This window comes from Stegodyphus dumicola, chromosome 3 (assembly GCF_044657685.1).
Source record: "Stegodyphus dumicola isolate Sdum_Otavi_A_Nest chromosome 3, ASM4465768v1".
Classification (NCBI taxonomy): Eukaryota; Metazoa; Arthropoda; class Arachnida; order Araneae; family Eresidae; genus Stegodyphus; species Stegodyphus dumicola.
Window position 1 is genome coordinate 221,028,612 of NC_140770.1, and position 21,071 is coordinate 221,049,682.

At 30.1% G+C, this 21,071-nt stretch overlaps 1 protein-coding gene and 1 long non-coding RNA gene across 2 annotated transcripts in view; both read right to left on the reverse strand.

The window, feature by feature from the left end:
- Positions 1-21,071, reverse strand: part of LOC118189870 (neural cell adhesion molecule 2-like) — a 616,409-nt gene that overhangs the window by 334,634 nt on the left and 260,704 nt on the right. The gene's annotated exons all lie outside the window — the stretch shown is intronic.
- LOC146998275 (uncharacterized) lies at positions 8,542-14,338 on the reverse strand. The gene is made up of 3 exons (XR_015040412.1): positions 14,259-14,338; positions 11,607-11,696; positions 8,542-8,660 (listed from the first exon to the last, which is right to left on the reverse strand). It is a non-coding gene; the product is annotated as an uncharacterized LOC146998275 (long non-coding RNA).

Here is a 21,071-nt window from a genome sequence, read left to right on the forward strand (position 1 = left end):
CATATGAATGTTGAATAAAGAGAACAAATCCGGCATTCTATCATAATTGACTAATACTCTGAATAATAAAATTTCAAGAAAACATCAGTTTCATTCACGTGAATAAAATAAATTTTCCAAAAACGTCCAAAAAATCTATCACAAATGTCAACATAAAAGATCTACAAATATATTTTTAAGTATTTAAATAACTCATAAGCTGAAGATAAACCAAGAGAAAAAAGTATCGAGAATTCATTGGCATATACCAACAGCAAAGATAAAATAGTTTCCAATAGCAAAGAGAAAACAGTTTCGAATTGTCTAAACGTCTACTCTCGAAACGTTTGCGAAAAGACAATGACATCACAAAGACATAAATTTTATGGAATATGACATTATTTAAAACATTTTTGTTCGAAATTTTAGTTCTGACCTAGGGAAGTACACATTAAGTAATTAAATGTGGGCATTCGTGTCCATGTTTGTAAAAAAACAAATATACAAATTTTTAGGAAACTTTTGCATATTTTTCTATTTTGGTAATAATACTTTTAAGTTAGGAAAATATTCTCTACTGAACATATGTGTCTACGAAATTCTTTGGAAAAAGCGGAAATAAAACACATTCACTTGAAATGTAATGCAATAAGTTAAAATATAACTCTGGTTCATCAATACAATATATTAGCTATGTACAGTTAATTGTTCATTTCGAATATGATAAAGAAGAAACTTTTGAGTATAGAAAAAGAAATATATTTACAAAACAATGATTCTTATTTTATTATTAATTTCAATCAAAGCGCTGATGTTTCTTATGAAGATGAGGTATTTTCTTAGACATGTTTCTAATGAAATTAGTATACAAACTTTTATGAAAGAAAATAGACTTCAAGAGAAAAAGTCTAGGACAATGCAAGTCAGTGATCGTGGTGACTTAGAGAAAATATTCCAAGTCTGTATGAGCTGGGTTAAAAGTCTCTATTATCTACTTACGAATACGTCAATGTCAGAGAAAATTAATCTATCCCCATAGAAAACTAAGATAAAAATTCTATTTTGTTTCTTAACTTCTGGTTTAGCGTGATAGTGTTGTTGAAGTTAAATCTTCCAAACGTGTAACACAATTATTAAATCATTTAGTAAAAATTTGCTCCCAAGACTTTACAAGGCATTGTAAACCATAAATAGGAAAATATTTGAAAATTCAATGATTTGCAGTGGTAGTAATGTAAAAAATGGTAATATTCAAAGTGTTCTAAAGGTTACCTATAAGGTACTTCACAAAAACGGTTTATGAAAACACGAACACATCACAGCCACCCACAAATAACTTCCGTCACAACTGAAAATTTTATACTCAAAATTTACTTTGAATGCAGGAAAAGAAAACATTAGAGGTTTCAAAATGAAAATATTCATGTAAACTTTCCGGAATGAAAATGTACACTATTTCAGGAAATATTCATTTAACTTCCAATTTGTTTGTACTTTAGTTAAATCATATGTAATGAGCGTATGTCATAACGAACATTTAACTATCTGGCAATGAATCATATTTTATTGGAAATGTAATGGCATGGAAATTAGACAAATATATCTGTATGGAAAATCTTAAAGATAATTTCTGAGTGTGCTTGTTTTTAATAGAAATAGTTAAAGACTCCTAGATCAGTAATGAACTACTAAATTCGGCCAATTTTCATCAAAAACGCCGTAAGAAGTTCTCCGTACTGGTAAAATATTACTTAAATTCTCTAGCTTTGTGACTCAGACATTGGCAAGACCAACGGTTGTCTGGTCAATACAAGATAGCTATGTGTTTAATAGGTTACTTCAAAGATATGAAAGAAATAACAGTAGGGTAAAAATATGGGCGTTTTCAAGAAACAAATATTCTCTTGTGTCCTTTTGGTATTATAATTATAAACAAAATGCAAAAATTTAGTAAATACGTAGATAAATCTCAGGAAAAATGGTAAATTAATATGAAATGTTTACTTAAAGTCTATGTAAAGTTGGAAAACAGTGATCGTAATACATTTGAAAAATAGCTCATATACAGTGCATTAAAATTTTACACCCGATCTATGAATTCATGAATATCAGTCCAAAAAAGTCATTTATCACGTTCGCTTGCTTGCAGAATATTCTCTTGTCGTTTTAATCTTTTTTTCTTTTGAGTTCTATTATTTCTGAAGTTGTAATATTTCTGAATCTTTACCTTTAAAACACAAAATCACTCTGATTTATCACATTGCGTCTAAAGGTACAGTCAACCAAATGGAAGATGAGTAAATGTACTACAGACAAAATAAAATTAAAAATTCATCATTATTTTTCACGCTCTGTTGATGAAACTAGTCCTGACTTATTCCATTCGGAACATTTTCAGAAAAAATTTTCGTTTCTTGTTCATGTTTTTGCATACTCAAATACTAATTTTGTTGAAAATATGACATTTTCTTATTCCATTTTATATTTCACTGTTAAAGTCCGGCTTGGGAAAATTGTTTTCCGCGAAAATGGCATACTTGTGCTATATGTCTGCGACTGTTCTAATAAATTACATTACTAACAAGTGCGAATAAAATCCTTAGTTATACAGGAATTATCTTGAATGTTTCCTTAATCTGAAATACAAAATGTAACACATGGGCAAAAATAGAGCAAGTTTATCTTAAAAAGTTCTTCTCGAATACATCTTTTTCTTGGTCCTTACATGTTTTTCTGTATTTATCACTTAAGTTCATTGTGTAGCTATCTTTCATGTAATTTGTGAAGTATTCCTGTTTGAATACTAGCATTTGAATTTGTTTAACTGATTTTAAATATGCATATTTTTACATATTTATGTAAAATTTAAATATGTAAACATGTATATTTTGGTCAATGCGTGGGGAATTGAGGTACTCTGGCGCTGAGTGTTCTAAGCATTCCATACTGCATTTTTCTTAAGAGTACAGTCAGTAGTCAGTTAAAAGAGAAATGTGTTTCGTACTTTGGGAAAATTTTATTTACTTATTATGTGTCATGCTCATGATAAATAAAATTGTCATACATGTGCGCAGGACTGTGTGGTTCCAATGTTTAATTAAAATAATACTTTTCAAAAAAGTGTGGTCTTTCTTATGACATATAAAAAATGTGTTAAATTTTTTTAAAGTTGGTGACTATAGTAGATCATTATATGGACTTTCTGTCATTATTACCTATTTTGTATAATTATTTGTGTGTAATTTTATTTACTATCTATGAGAAGTTAAATGCCAGAAAAGCTGTAAAAGTTCATTATTAAGCAATGTCAGTTTGAAATTTCTATCTTAAAATTATTTGTGTTAGGTCTTTTATTTTAATTACTATGTTAGATCATTATTTGGAATTCTACTCAATATTTCGTGTAATGTATCATAACTATGTAGGAGTCATTTGTCAGGTATGATAAATTAAATTTCGTTCTCGAAAGGCTGTAAGAGTTCAGTGCTAAATAAATTATTGACAATGTGAAATATGGGTATTTTTCAGTTAAATTAAAAATATTCCAAGTTAACAAATTTTTATATTCCAAATTGGGAAAAAGGCGATAAAGTTTCATTTCCATGGCTGAATATTAATTCCATGTGTATTATAGACTTTAAGTTCTCCTTCACAAAATTTGACTGTAATTCAAATTTAAAATAATATGTTACAATGTGGATATTCTTCTCTGTAGTTTAAATATAATTCAATCTTCTGTACCTTGTTAAGAGAGTAAGGCTGTGATAAGTTCAAATAGAGTAGTGTTTATAAAGTTCTGCGGTAAATGGTGGAATCATATTAAGAATCCGAATGACGTTTTCACATGAAGGAAAAATTAAGGTTCAGTGTATGTTTGGTGATTTAAGTAGGATGTGTGTAAGAAAATACAAGATATTTTTGCAAAATATTTCAAAGAGTTAGCAAAATTTGTGTTAGTAGTATAAATGAATCTTACTGAATAAAAGGGTGTTCTGAATAGTATATATGTATAAATGTCTGTAGAGTAAAATAAGAAGAAATGAAGTACTATTGGTACGTATCTAAACTTAACTGGGTAGAAATGCTCCATGCATTGGTTTGAGTGGGCTTCATACCATGAAAATTTATTGCTCCTTATAAAATTTGTTTAAAGTCAGTAGGTCTTACAATAAAGAAACATGTGTAAGTCTGTATTTATTATGGAAAAAAGGAATCAGAAATACAGCATGAATATGTTTTATAAGTTAAATATAAGGGTAAATGTGTAAATGGAAAGTGTAAAAATTATATTTGTCAGACATAGTTTGGTTAATCCTTTGAATAAAAGTAAGACGTGTAAAAGGGAATCAACAAAGTTTTGTATAAACTGGCCAAAAAGTTAATACAGTCATTAATAGTTAGTACAATACATTAGAAGGAAAAGTTCTGAGTATCTCCAACTTTGTAGTAAAAAAGTAAGAAATGTAGTATTCCAGTTAAACTATATAGAATGAGCATTGTGTATATTGGTTTAAAGTTACAGAAAATATTATCTAGTGAAGTTATATGCATGTAAATTCCAGCTTAAAATTTCAAAGACAGAGAAATGTAGGTAAGTTTATGCAGCATACAACACGAGTGAATTTCCATTACTCTACTAAACTAAGAGACCATGATATCATTTTTCAGCTTTCTGATTGGTCCACAGAAACGTATTCGTTCGCCTATGCGAATGTCTACCCAAAGGAGGAGTGAAATGGCAGACGCCATTTTCGAACAAAGTCATGCACAAACATGATATGGGTGATGTCATCCTCCCCAAAGCAAATCTTTCAAAATGGCGGATTCAGAGTAAGATGGCGTTCAAACCAAGATGGGGTTTCAAACCTTATATACATAATTAAGAACCATTTCAACCAAGGAATTGTGGGGTATCGCCTAAAGTACTGGATGCGGTCCCCCTCAATTCCTTTCTATTCATTTTTGCGGGGACAGCGAGTTCGATTTCCCGTGGAAAGAAAATATATATTACTTCTTCATTTTTTTTAACCGTCCTGTTAACTTTAGTAGATGTTATGTACACTAGATGGCGCCAGCAGCAACATGTATTTAAGAAAATCCAATAATGTTTTAAAAAATACCGTTTTTAACTCATTCGCTGGAAATAATAAAATGATTTTGAAACATTCTTCCCATTAGAAACGAAATCACCCACTTAGAAAAATGTATTGAAAAAAAAAATAATTAATTTTCTAATTTAAAAATATTCATTAAGAAAAATTAAAACTCCAAATGAACAAAAATAAATTAACACATAGAAAAAGAAAAAATAAATAAAAGGGATGTGAAACACACGTTGAACGCTTTGTTATTTTTTTTTACAAGTACCGATTTTTATACCTCGTCGCTAAGTAAACCGTGGCTCAGCGGTTAAAGCGCATGGCTGCAGATCCCGGCATAGCGGGTTCGGGCCTGGCTGGTGATTTTTGAATATGCGCTCTCCAGCAAAAAAAAATAAAACCACGTGATTCAAAATGGCGGCTATTCGAAGATAATTCAATAAATAATTTAAATTAAATAAAACATTAATTAATTTAATAAGTAATTAGAAAGAAAATTAGATTAAAAAATAATCCAACATGGCGGGAGTCATTCAAGATGGAGGATGAAAGACCACGTGTTCAAAATGGCGGACGACGATCACGTGATCCAACATGGCGGCCAGATAAGAGCATGGTGGGAAGAGGGTGAGTCATTCAAGATGGAGGATGAATGACCACGTGGTTCAAAAATGGTGGATGGCAGTCACGTGATCCAATATGGCGGCTGTCTAGGCCACGCCCTTTTTCTGTGACGTCACTTCCGCCGCACGAATTACTCTGCCTACTACTGATATCCCAAGGATGTTGCTCGCGGGATATGCGCACATCCTCAGGACATCCCGGAATATCCCGCGAACCTCCTAAACACCTCCTCCCGAGTGCTTAATGTCACATCCCGGGATATCCTCAGGACATCCTAACCAAGTCCCATCGACAGCGTGCGGGATGTTATTAGGATATGAACTCCTACTTACTACATCCTCAGGACATCCCGGGATATCCCACTAACCTCCTAAACACATCCCATTATATCCTAAAAGCATCCTATCTATGTCCCACCGACAGCGTATGGGATGTTATTAGGATTTAAAGTCCTACTTACTACATCCTCAGGACATCCCGTAATATCCCAGTTTCCTCCTAAACTCATTCTCCTGAGTGCTTAATGTCACATCCCAGTATATCTTTAGAACATCCTATCTACGTCCCACCGACAGCGTATGGGATGTTATCAGGATTTGAAACACTAGTTACAATATCCCTTTAACCTCTTAAATACATACTCTCAACTGCTTAGTGTCACATCCCAGTATATATACAGAGGAAAATTCCAGTGAAAGTATGTGAAGGTGTGATGATCTAAAACCTACTTTTTTTTACACAGATAGTCTCAAATCGTTCTCCTATGGTTACTATGGAAAAATCAGAAATGTTGAAAATATTTATACAACTTATTTTGTTTTTAAATCTGAATTTGTGAATATATTAAAACTGAGCAAGGAAATTAAAATGAATTATTAATACAAAATATTAAAACTGAAAATTTTGCTTTTATTTTTAAGATATTAAAAATCTTTTGATCATTTTTAAACATCCAATAACCCCCAAATTGAATTATTCATAATTAAATTATTTTACAAAATCAGTTTCTAATTTCAGTTAATTTGTATTAAAAATTGAAAAATAAAATTACCCATTTAATAATCTTTACATAAATGAATCATCTTTCTTTAAAACATGTAAGGAATTTATAGTGTTTTGATGACACTGTTGGGAAATTGTTAAAAGGAATAAATTGTATTTTTAAAACTAAATCAATTCCTAGCATCAGAATAAATAAATATGTTTTCGTAACATGAGAATGCTGCAGGCTTTTTTATATATTTAATATTTAGTTGTAAAAATTTGACATTATGTTAACAATTCTTTATATCATTCAAAAGGTAACTCAAGAAGCTCTTCTAAAATTCTATCTTTCTGCTCACACAATTAAAAAAAAAATCTGAAAGGCCTCAGATTTTAGCAGTCACTCAAAGAGGCTAAAAGTTTATGAATGCATAGATTATCAATACAGATGGGGCAGTGAAAATAGCAAAACATTTTATAAGATACTGACACCAGAAAGTTATATATCTTCTATATATTTGAAAAATGAAGAAATATATCATGTAATTATGTAGAAATATTAAAATGTTTTCAATTAGATATATCATGAATTAAATGCATTTTAAATCAATCAGATTAAAAATTAAAAAAAGCATTGTTAAGAACTGTGTGTAATGCTTTTAAATAGCTTGGCTTGTTAGTAAATAATATATTAGATTTTAAAGGTAAATATGTTAAATTTTGCCAAATGGCAAGACTTTAATGAAAAGCGAAACAAGTTTACGACTGACGATATGAAGTCATATTTCAAAACTAATAGCCCTTTTAGATTAAAAAAAAATTTTGAAAATAATTTGCAATGGTTCATTGGTATTATCTTATGCAAAATTCAGTAAAATGAAATTTACCCGTTGAAATCAGCACCAAATTAAACTTTGTAAATTCTAGCGCATGTTAAAAGTTGTCTCATCCAGAATTTTATTACTAACCTTTCATTTCAGAGCAAAATAAAACAGTAACTGCCATTTATATGACAATCAATATCAAAAATTTAAATCTGCATTTTACACAACATAGAAAAACTTTAAAAGATCTACTGTTTACCATGCAATTAAGGCATTTTATTCTGCTATCAACTCTACCAATTATTAATTCCATTAATTATATTCAGTTTACTCTTTCTGCTCAATATATGCAATGTAAAATTTTCCATAAATTTATTAATTCATTTTATTTTGAGGTGAGCTTTTATTCAACTCTCAATGTCAACGAGAATGTTTAGTTCATTTTTTATTCGGTCTCAAAAGAGAAATCAAAATACGTGGATTTATGTACGTGTATTTATGAATTAAAATACATGAGAAATCACAGTGAGAAAAGCACTGCTACCTTAAACTGTGATTATATATAACAAATGCAGTGAATTATAGTTAAAAAATAGTGAAAATATTTATATTTCTGAACTATTTCATATATAACATTTTCAGTTTCGCATATGTGGCAATTTAAGAACTTTTTTATGTATACCAATTTTTTGAAATATCTGCAAATTTTTTTATCTTCAAGGAAAGCTTATTCTTTCACCTTTAGTATATAAGTAATGGTAATTTACCAGATAAAATTACTTAATGGGGAATACAGAAAAATATCTAACCACTTACCTTTGTGACTTCATCTGCAAAGACACTAAAAAAGTAGTTCAGCTAAATCTGCTATAATAAATATTTATAATAATGCTAAATTATGCAATATCTATTAATATGACAAATTTTTGTAAAGCTATTTATTTGGATGAAAAATAAACACATTCAGAAATTTATAGCACTATATTATGATTAACAAAGGAAAAACACTTTTCAAAATTCAAAATAGTTTTTATTAATCCAATTTATCACATTTTATTTGAATTCATGAAAAACAATCTTATATCCATGTATTCTTATGTATGTAAGAACTCTTGATGAATTGGATCTCTTTCATTGCCTTTCACAGCACCTAAAATAAAAAAAACACTCACAATTACTATATGTGAATATAATTCATAATTAAATTTAAACAAATGACTATTAGAATGCAAATTAAAGGAAGCATTTAAAATATTTTAACATTTAGTACCTATAAACAGAGTAGCAATTATTTGATTTTTCGATTATAGTAAAATAAACATGGGGGATGCCTTTTAAAATTTTTTATGTCAGAAAATAAACTCAAACCACCAGCTGAACATATGAGCAGTTTTATCAATCAGCCACTGGTAGGTAACCTGGATACTGAATCAACATATAAAGTTGGCAAGATAAAGAGAGAAACAAAATTATGATAATTACATCTTACCTATTCATAAAACTATTTTAAATTTAATGTGTAGGCAAGTCCAAAAAGAGTGAGAATAAATTTATTTTGCAACACAAAGTAAAGTCTTGCAGGAGCAAATAAAACTTGTCTCATGAGATTGGCAAGTAAAAAATAATTAACTGCATCTGGTAACATTTATCTGACAACACATAAGTAATTGTTAGCTACGTGCAGAAAATAAAATCTGATCATGATAAGCAATATGCAATTTTAAACTTTTGAATTTAACTGCAGAAATCTACCAAAGTATATTTTATGAAAAAAATCTCAGTTGTCCCTGAGCGCTGAAAACCCTAGCTATGACTCTGATCAGGTTAATGCAATTTTAAACTTTTGAATTTAACCACAGAAATTTACCAAAGAAGTACTTGTAACAGTAGTAAATGAAGATGTGGCTAATCTTTACTGTATGGTACACCTTGTTTTCTGTCTGAAAAAAAATCGCAAAGTGATATTGGTTGTTTGTGAAATGTGGAAGCCCATTGCGTCAAATAAGTTTTTCGGTAACCCTAATGTTGATAATGTTGGCGAAAGTAGCCTTTGGGAAAAAAAAAAAAAACTTTTTTTTTTTGTCAATAAAAAGGAGTTATTTCTGCAAATATTGCCAACGTGCTGTGATAAATTTAGTTTTGGGCTACTTTTTTTAATAGTAAACCTTTTGTAGGGTCCCAGGTTTTTGGTTCTTACCATTCTTTTCAATTGCTGTGTTTGGTTGCACGGAAGTGGTATGGTCTGGTATTTTGAACATGCATTTATTATTTTGGTGTGGGTACCATTGTTTGAGTATGTCTGAGGTGACTAAGAGACGAAAAATTTAATTGAATTGCTTACCTGGGGGATGGTGGTGGGAAGCCTAAACATATGCATGTGAATAAAAAGGTATGTTAAAAAAATGACATTTCATTTATTTTTTTGTCTCTGTGTGTTAATTTTTGTTAGAAGATTTGTTGTTTAATGTTTTTATGTTAGGAAATATGTATTTTTGGTAACTTATTCCTCTCTGTTTGTGTATTTTTGGTTGTCTGTGTGTTAAGACAGTGGCGAATTTTTTCTGGTAACTATGATATTTTTAACTTTTTGATTTTCTTAAAGTGAAAATAGATCAATGTGTACATGGACAAAGTTAAGGCAGTGCACAATGCCCAGTTTGTGCAGTTCTCTGTTTTAATAGGTCGATGTGTACATGGACACAGAGTTTGTGTATGTCTTTGACTTCTTATTTTGGTTTTGTGTAGCGGCCACCTTGAAATTGGTGTCGATCCTCTCAGGTGACGATCTTGATATAAAAAAAAAGAAACGATTTGCCAAGGGTTACAGTAGAGTAAATTTTTACCAAAGATGTTCTACCATAATCACCATTTCAGTGGTTTAAACACAAGTGGAGCACTATGCAGAGATGAAGATTTGAGTTTTGTTTACACAGCATGATGTTTTAGGCACTCCAGCCATTACAGTGAACAAAATTATAATAAACATAGCCACAATAATTGTCTATAAATATTGATGTATAACACTGCATTAACTAATATATTTCTTATGCTAGTATATACAGAATCCTTAATCGAAGGGAAAATCAGAAGACTGTGCATGCATTTTCCTTTAACTGAAACATGGATTTGACCATACAAATCTCAGTCTTACGGGACATGCCACACTATGCAGATAGACAGTAAAAAGTGCTTGTGTTGTTTTTATTTGTTAGAGGTATGAAATAAATATACTTCTAGATTTTAATTTTTTCTTTTCTTGTTTTACATTTGGATTACCTATCAAAAAGTAAGGAATTTTGATATTATTACAATATCGGAGTTAAAATAACAATTATTGGACATGTTAAAAAAATGAAAATTTTAAATTAGGTTAAAAAGTAACCCTTAATGTGGCATATTTTTGAATTAAACTCTATCGACATTAAAAACAACAAAACGTCCCTCTTTATTAAGGACTTTAATTAACTAATTTTAAATACGGAGCTATGAATGAATTTTTTCCCTTGCATGTTATAATAACTGAAACAAAATTACTCTGATTCAGTCAAAATTCCTAAATGCAAGTACATAAAATTTACTTTAGCAATTTAAAGAGAAGAGACACACTGAACACATGAATAAATTTCTATCAAAGAATAATTTATTAAATTTGGCCCGTTCCACAGTAAACTTTAACTATTAGATTACATTAATACACCATGTTATCAGTTTGAAAAGCAAGTCATATGCCAGATCTTGGATGTAAAAGAAATGCACAAAATAATATACAGATTATTGAAAAATGATGTATACCAATGTTTATAGATATGATTAAATGTAACAGAAAATTTACTGTCACAACCACATTTTTGAGTGAAATGTATTATTTTAACATTTTACAATATTTAAGGTGTGGTATTAAATGCAACATTATGTGCCTGGATATAAGTTAGTAAATTTAAAAAAAAAATAATAATAATCAAAGAATGAATGTCATGAAAAATTTCAAAAACAAGCAGAATTTAATTTAGAAGACCTTTAGACACTTATGATAAATAAATTTGAGAATTCTTCACCCAAAATTAAATTATAATTAACTAAAACCAGTTTGACTGACCTTCTACAAAATCCTTCAGCTGCAATTTTTTCTAGCTTGAAAACCAAATTCTTCTCCACATGGTAATAACATCTTAACCAGTTGAAATTCCTGCAGAAAGTTTGATAACACAGTAATAGAATTAATAGAATAGAAAAAATAACACAAAAGTATAGAACATCATTTAAACTTAACATTATTATAAATTTTGGTGCTTTCTAACTATCTGCAAAGCTGTGAAAATTGGCAAAATGGTTTATGGTTCATATCTACTGCTCTGTTCACAAGTAGTAATTCAAATAAGCACTTTATAAGAAACAGGAAATTTTAGGATGCACACACACAAAAATATATACATTGGGTCAATATTCACATATTTTTCATCCAATGGAATACTATTCAGAAATAAAGATTAAATATAAAGCATGTAAATACATGTGTGTGGTATGCATATTCATAGTTTGCTATTATCGTGTGCATACTCTTGCTGTTTTAGCATAAGTTGAAGCTGTGAGGGCAGATGATAAGAAAGTATCAGAATTTTTCATGTATAAGAAAAGATTGCCCTGACAATAGTATCTCAATTGTTTAGCACTGACATTTACATGGTGCATTAGAAATATATAGTAATATATGTATAATAAAAGATAATTGCATATTATTAATTCATTTTTTTAAATGCCAAACTTTAACAATTCTTTCACATATAATTAAACAGAATTCTTTCACATGAACATCTAAAATCCATTCTTAACTAAAGAATAAATAATAAAACCATGTAAATTTCTTATCCCATCATTTCCGAAATGTCTACTTCTGAAAGTTCCCAGCATTTCTCAATATATTATTAAATTACTAAACTAAGCATCAATGATCGTCATGTTCGCTAATGTGGCAATATCTTTCACACTTCTTTGTTACCACACGTAACAAGTAGGCTTCAATAAATCTTTAACTGTTACATGCTACTTTTGTCTAAAATTTGTACAAATACTAAAATTAAATGAGCTCTTTATAATATGCTCAAAGAAATAATTTTGTATGTTATATATTGGCCTGATTAATGATTCAGGAAATAATTTGGTTTTTCAAAGTGTTTCCAATAATTCAAATTTCAGCTTGTGTCAAAATAAAATCTATAACACAAAGATAAGCAAATTTCCTTATGAACAATGCATTTTAACATTATTTAATCACTGGCAATCACACAGTACTGATTGCTTCAATAAACATTACTGTAATTGTGTTATTTAAAAGACTGTAATGTTTTAATTATTTCCTTAATTAAAACATTACAGTCTTTTCCTCCTTCTAACACCAAAAGAAAACCCAGATAAGAAATATAAAAATATCAGTAAAAATAAATTATATTATTGAATGACACTTTACATTAATTACACTTATGCATATATTATTTTATTATAAATTATTTCAAAATCAAAGAAGAGAAGGGGGAGAAACTTTAATATTGACATTTCTAAAATGATATAATAAACATTAATCATTTAGTACAGTTTGTTATTTCAGGCAAAAAGAATTCACTTTTCTGGATAGCATTTATATTTCCATCTCACTTTCAATGAAACATTAAGAGAAATGCATATAATTTAAACACCAGTTTATTTTATTTATCAGACAGATTATGTCAACTCGAAAAAACCTATCATTAAAATTCGGTAGTAATAATTCTGAATGTTAGGCAACTTGCAAGATTCAACAAAAATTATCAATACTTTTATTATAATGACAATTCTACAGTAACATGAACATAAAATTAAACTGCATATAACAATAAAATAAGCCAGCATATAATAATGGTGCATTGGTTTCTAAAACAATGGGCTCGATGAAAAAATACATGTATTATGGTAGCTATTCATATTCTTCAGCTTTCCTAATATTCTCATGTTCACTTTACATAACTAAAGTATCTAAAATACAATAAAAATGCAAACAATATTTATGAGAAAATGTTAAAAGCAATCATAAGCATTTGTTTGAATGACCATATTTTGTCTTCCTGCAAGTCGAATCTTAAAATGATATGCAGTTTGAAAAATGCTTAATCCTTTTATAAAATATTCAAAAAAGATTAAAAAAAAGGTACTGTTCTGTTATCAGGACCGGGTTCAGAATTGTATTTATGTATGCTTGTATATTTGTATGTGTCTGTCTTGTATATTTGTATGCTTGTATATTTGTGTCTACATATACACATCTATGCACATACTTACGATCACAGGTTCATATATTTCCGATTCTGGTCCCAAAACAGAACAGTACCCCCCAAAAAACTTGAATTACAAACTAGATTAAGATAATGTTTCAACCATACATATTTTGGACAAAACAATGCAAACTCTTATTTTTATACAATTGTTCAAACTATTTGACATAAATTTATTGCTGCAATAAAATAATAAGCAATCTGATCACACATATTATTTTGAAACTGAATGCATAAACTAGACTAAAAAAAATTCAGTCATAAACATTTGGATAGCAGGGCAAATTAGATATTTGAAAAGACAGCCAGCCACTGAGATACACGTAATTCACACAGAATGGTAACAATTCATAAAACTGTGAAACATTTAACTGTCAAAATGACATAAATAACATAAATTCGAAAAGCAAAAAAAGTAAACATACAAGTATTACAACTGAACTTACCTTTCATGCAACAGAAAATATCCATACAAGTTAACTTCATGGCGCAGCCATTTTGGATTTCGTTTCAAATCAGACAGATGTTTACGGATTTGCGGAAGAATACGAGGAACTATTAGTTTGCCGGATACACTGTGCAATGACGCGAAAGAATATAGTTCTGCAGAACATCCTACATTATTCCGTAATAAACAGTACTATTTCCTAATTTTTTCTTTATCTAATTAATTAATTAATAGGGCATTTTTAATGAAATGTAATTAATAATTTACATTTCATTAAAAATGCCGAATTCATTTTTAATGAAATGTAAAATTTTGCATGTATGGGAAGACCACCTTCCGTCCAATATTTCTGAGAATATAAACAAATTTTGGAATCTGAGAGTATCAGTAAATAAATATATAGAATATCGCCTCTCAAACGACCACTTCTGAAAGTGACCAATAGTTCTGAGATTATAAATAAATATTGATATTAAGCATTATTTCTCTACGACGACCATCTCTATATAAGACCAAAGTTTCTAGAATCTTGGATAGTCATCAGAGATGTATCTTTACTGCGAAATTATCGCACGACTGTAATTCAATATCAATAACAGATCGCGCGATTGAAAAATATTTTTTTGTCCTGTAATTAGGGGAAAAAAATTTTCCTTATGAGGTATTTCTCCCGCTTTCCTAGCGTGCCTTCGTGGTGTAACAGTACTGCACGCTGGGCCGGTATTTCAGAGGTCCGTGGTTCGATTAACGGCGAAGGCGGTTGCTAATTTTTCATCTCTACGGCTTCCCAAAAAAATCCTAATGTCTCTACAGTGGCGCCCGAACTAAAAAGGTGTTGGATGAGGTATATCCACACCCAGGATTTAGTGATTGGATCCCCTTAAAAAAAAGTCGGCCTTTAAAAAGAGAAGTAATATAAGGTATTTCTCCCGCTTTCCTAGCGTGTCTTCGGCCCATCAGCGGCCGAGCGGTAAAGTCGCTGAACCCTGGTAGTGCGATCCGAGGTTCGAATCCCGCGAACGGGCTGGCTGCATGGGTGTTTTCTTGGTTTTCCCCACGTGTAACGTGTATACGAGCCAGTTTCCCTTAGAAAGTCTCCACGATGACATCCCTCCCCTTAGGCAGATAGCCCTAGTGTGCTTTGCCATAATTAAATACACCACCACCACACCTAGCGTGTCTTCGTGGTGTAGTGGTTCTGCACACTGGGCCAGTATTCCAGAGGTCCGTCCTTCGATTCCCGGCGAAGGCAGTTGCTAATTTTTCATGTTTCCTGCTTCCAAAAAAATACCTAATGTCTCCATACCCAAATTTAAAAAAAAAAAAAAATTCGTTTCCGTAATTAAATATATCTATATCTAATTTTACCTATATTTGTAGTAGGGTTTGTAATCTGTAAGTAATTATACATGTAATTTATACATTTTTTATAAAAAAAATATACGTTATTTAGAATTTTGCAAATATTCTAGAAAATGCTAATCCATTGAAAAAAATCTTTTCCATGACTAAATAAATTTTTAAAAACGTCAGAAAAAATAGCAGTTAAAATTAATAACAAAATAACAAGAATAAATCATCAATCATATCAATATTTTTAATGTACAGCATTTAGAAACAACTTAGTAAAATACATATGAAAAATAAAATAATGTGCAAGTTTCAGATGTGCAATGTCAAAAAATTAAAACTGGTAAATTTGAGAACAAATATCCTCAAAATGTTTGACAACGAAAGTCCTCCGGACAATGCAGAATGAATGTCCTCAGGATGTGAAATTGGTGAACTCCTCAGGACATCTGAGAATCAACATCTTCAGGACATCCTGTCATATCCCGGGACATAGCGACTTAAATAAGACATCCTCAGGATGTTAAATTACGATCTCCTCAGGACATCTGAGAATCAACATCCTTAGGACATCCTAAGTATGTCCCGGGATATTGCGACTTAAATAGGACATCCTGAGGATGTTTTCTGCTATGGGGGAGAGAGTGCTTAAATTTTTTTCAGCTACGCAACAAATACTTCAACATAAATATTAAAGCTTCTTTTACAACAAAGACCTTGAACATAATGTATACATCATCCCTTTTTACTTCCTGGTGCGAAGTAAAAAGGAAGTATTCTAATCGCGAAAAACTTCAGGCATCATATTTCAACCAAAATATCCATTTTGACAGCTATCGAATGCAAGTGACATCCGTACATAAGGGCAGAATAAAGGACTCTCTTTCCCCCAAAAAAATTATAAAACTGATTTAAATTGAGTTCTGAAGAGAAATTTCCGTGGCGTCTCTACGTACGTACGTATGTATCTCGCATAACTCAAAAACGACTAATCTCTGTATATAGGACTGCTATAACATTTAGATATGCACTTCGTATTTTGGTTGCAATCGGCCGCACCAAAAAAGTATATAAATATATATATATATATGTACCACTTTGTTACTCGGTTCAGTGAACTCAATTTCTTTTTTCTTCTATGTTTGTAAATTGCGCATTTTTGTGTTTAAAAATAATTCAATTATGTTGTTCTGGTTAAGATTTTTATGCCTTTAAGTTAACATGCATGCAAATATTCTGGAATTATCAACAACTTAAAAGCTTTTTTAATTGCGGCTAAGCCTAATTTTTGATTACCATGGTCAGCAAGTTTGTTTACATTTGAAACTTACAGGATAGTGGATTTGTTGCCAATCTAGAGAGACTAAGCTTCGCAACAACAAAGTAACGTCTTCTTTTATTATTTCGAATTAAATTATGATTAATTCATTCTAAAATTATCATTTAAGTTTTTAGCTTGTTTTTTGCGTTGAAACTGTAATTTTAATTGCAAAAATTGTTTGAACTGTACTTGATGTTTTCTGTTTTTCCATATCTTTCAAATTTTAATGAAAATAATTTAAATTTTTATGTATTTTTGCCTTGCCGCGTAGTGAATTAATTGGTAATGCATGCGCATTAGGTAAGCGGCGCTGAATTGTCTGCGAAAAACTGTTTCTTTTACATTTGTTTAATTTCTTTTATATATCGTTTTAGATATTAATATTTGAATAGAACTTGTGGTAATTCTTCAGATGATAAAACTTTTGCGCACCCTGAGTTATAAAATGAATGAGATGTGAACCTAGCGCCGAAGTGTAGCTATGGTAAATAAATATAGTGAACTTTAAAAAGTGCATTTATTCTATTGTGGTTTATACGCTGTCCACGAAGTAGATTTAATTCAATATTTGTTAACTGTTAATTCAATATGCTTAAATTAAATGCACGAAAATTGCGTATAATTTAATATTCAGCACAACGAAGTCAAGTGGTATACACGTCAGATGTTTAATATTAGTATATTAAAAATAACCCTAATTACACAAAAAATGAAAACTAAAAATCATTGTTTCAACAAACAATAGAAAAAAATTTCCGTAATTCATTCAATCTCTTCTGTTGTTAAATAATAAAAAATATCTGCGCATGTTTGTATGTTCTTCCTATTGGGGAAGAACGGTGAAACCTAGAACAGCCAAATTTTTTTCACACAAGAAGCTCAGAAGGGCCATTAGTCTCAAAACGGCATTTTGTGGTGTTTCATTATAAACGGCGAATTCTTTTTTAAGTTGTAGCCACCAAATTTTATCTTCCTGTACTATATTTAAGGAAATTAATAAATTAAGAATCTGCATGAATGTATGCATGTTTCTCCAATTGTGAAAAAACGACGATACCTAGATCTATCAAATTTTGAATAACGTAATTCTCCACCAGAACATGGGCACCTGGACTCCCGAATTTTGAATTTTGAATTTATTATCTATTTCATACTTTGTAATAATTTTAACGAATTTTTGATTAACAAGCTCAAAGATTTTAAAGCTAGCAATGGCAACACAGTACGGAAAAAAATCATATTTATCTCCAGCGGGCGAATCTATGTATCGGAAATTCTAAAGTTATGTTGTTTTAAAATACTTTGCGATGTTGCTGTTGAACTGAATTTCATGGGGTTTAAGTGCGAAGAACGTGATATTTAATAAATAAGAGTAACACACAAAAATGTTCAAAAACGTGTCTTTTGACGTAATATAAAATGTGAAAGTTTTAATAGTTTATTTATTTTTTAAATCTCATAATAGTACAATTTGCAGGCAAATTTAATTTGAAAGGAAAAGGAGCAGCAAGGAAATATATTTATACAAATGACGAAGACAAAATACTGAACATTCTTCATACCAGAAGATATTATTTATACCGAAAGGAGAATGTCAAATAACATTTAATTTCTGCAATAATTGCCTTTATTTGTTTTCTTGCGCAAAGTAAATACGCAGTCATTATATGTATTTTCTGATTATGATTATCGTCTATTTAAAGAGCACTTATTAAATCCATGTTTGACTTCACACATAAAAATGCGAATTGTAACGTTTCACTTGCCAAAACTGCAGACAGTCAAAATAAGTTTTCGGAAACATCTAATAAGAAGAGTCAAACTGGGTAACATTTAGCATAGCAAGTATATAATGAAAGTTATTTATTGCTTGTTAGATTAGTAAATTAATAATGCTAAAGTTAATTCTAAAATGAATGCTGTTATTACGAATAATTGCAGAATATTAATATCTATAGTAATTGCATGTCATTAAGTAAAATCCAGAAATTAATACCAAAATATGTAGATTCTTGTACGTTAAAAGTTTTCCTGGTAGGTAATTTGTTGGTTTTAAATCATTGGCATGTACGCATTAACGAGAGCAATGCAGTTAAGAAACTGAGCATCCATAAACTACCTCCATTAATTAACCAGCTATTAATTGCAGCTTTTGGTAAGCAGCACTTCACCTTAATCACATTTGTTAAGTTTCTGTTTCTAGAGAAGGAGATCAAATTACTGATACGCAGAATGGGAAATTAAGACAGATATAAAGGCAGCAGTAACACCTTGGAACCATTCTTCGTTAGAACGTTTTAGCTGAATTTTATTTCAAGAATACTGAGAATGATTTTAAATTAATGATAGAGAGAAATCATTTGTTCTCTTAATAAAAAAATGATTTCAGTGCTGTTTTCTGCATTTTAAAATATACTTATTGTAATTATCAAATGATTAATTATCTAAAACCAAGTAAAATATAAGCTAATCAAAGACCAATAGTAATATACATAATTCTTTTGTGATTCAAATTAAAACTATAAAAAGAAGCTTCATTTGAATATAACGTACTGTCAAGATATCCATTTATGAGCTATATATCATTGAATAAATCTTTAATTTAAAGTAGACGAATTTGCATAATGTATACATCATCCCTTTTTACTTCCTCGTGCGAAGTAAAAAGGAAGCATTCTAATCGCGAAGAACTTCAGGCATCATATTTCAACCAAAATATCCATTTTGACAGCTATCGAATGCAAGTGACATCCGTACATAAGGGCAGAATAAAGGACTCTCTTTCCCCCCAAAAAATTATAAAACTGATTTAAATTGAGTTCTGAAGAGAAATTTCCGTGGCGTCTCTACGTACGTACGTATGTATCTCGCATAACTCAAAAACGACTAATCTCTGTATATAGGACTGCTATAACATTTAGATATGCACTTCGTATTTTGGTTGCAATCGGCCGCACCAAAAAAGTATATAAATATATATATATATATGTACCACTTTGTTACTCGGTTCAGTGAACTCAATTTCTTTTTTCTTCTATGTTTGTAAATTGCGCATTTTTGTGTTTAAAAATAATTCAATTATGTTGTTCTGGTTAAGATTTTTATGCCTTTAGTTAACATGCATGCAAATATTCTGGAATTATCAACAACTTAAGAGCTTTTTTAATTGCGGCTAAGCCTAATTTTTGATTACCATGGTCAGCAAGTTTGTTTACATTTGAAACTTACAGGATAGTGGATTTGTTGTCAATCTAGAGAGACTAAGCATCGCAACAACAAAGTAACGTCTTCTTTTATTATTTCGAATTAAATTATGATTAATTCATTCTAAAATTATCATTTAAGTTTTTAGCTTGTTTTTTGCGTTGAAACTGTAATTTTAATTGCAAAAATTGTTTGAACTGTACTTGATGTTTTCTGTTTTTCCATATCTTTCAAATTTTAATGAAAATAATTTAAATTTTTATGTATTTTTGCCTTGCCGCGTAGTGAATTAATTGGTAATGCATGCGCATTAGGTAAGCGGCGCTGAATTGTCTGCGAAAAACTGTTTCTTTTACATTTGTTTAATTTCTTTTATATATCGTTTTAGATATTAATATTTGAATAGAACTTGTGGTAATTCTTCAGATGATAAAACTTTTGCGCACCCTGAGTTATAAAATGAATGAGATGTGAACCTAGCGCCGAAGTGTAGCTATGGTAAATAAATATAGTGAACTTTAAAAAGTGCATTTATTCTATTGTGGTTTATACGCTGTCCAGGAAGTAGATTTAATTCAATATTTGTTAACTGTTAATTCAATATGCTTAAATTAAATGCACGAAAATTGCGTATAATTTAATATTCCGTACAAGGAAGTCAAGTGGTATACACGTCAGATTTTTAATATTAGTATATCAAAAATAACCCTAATATTCAATGTGAGACAAAATGAAAACTAAAAATCATTGTTTCAACAAACAATAGAAAGAACATTTCCGTAATTCATTCAATCTCTTCTGCTGTTAAATAATAAAAAATATCTGCGCATGTTTGTATCTTCTTCCTATTGGGGAAAAACGGTGAAATCTAGAACAGCCAAATTTTGATCATACAGAAGCTCAGAAGTGTCATTAGTCTCAAAACGGCATTTTTCG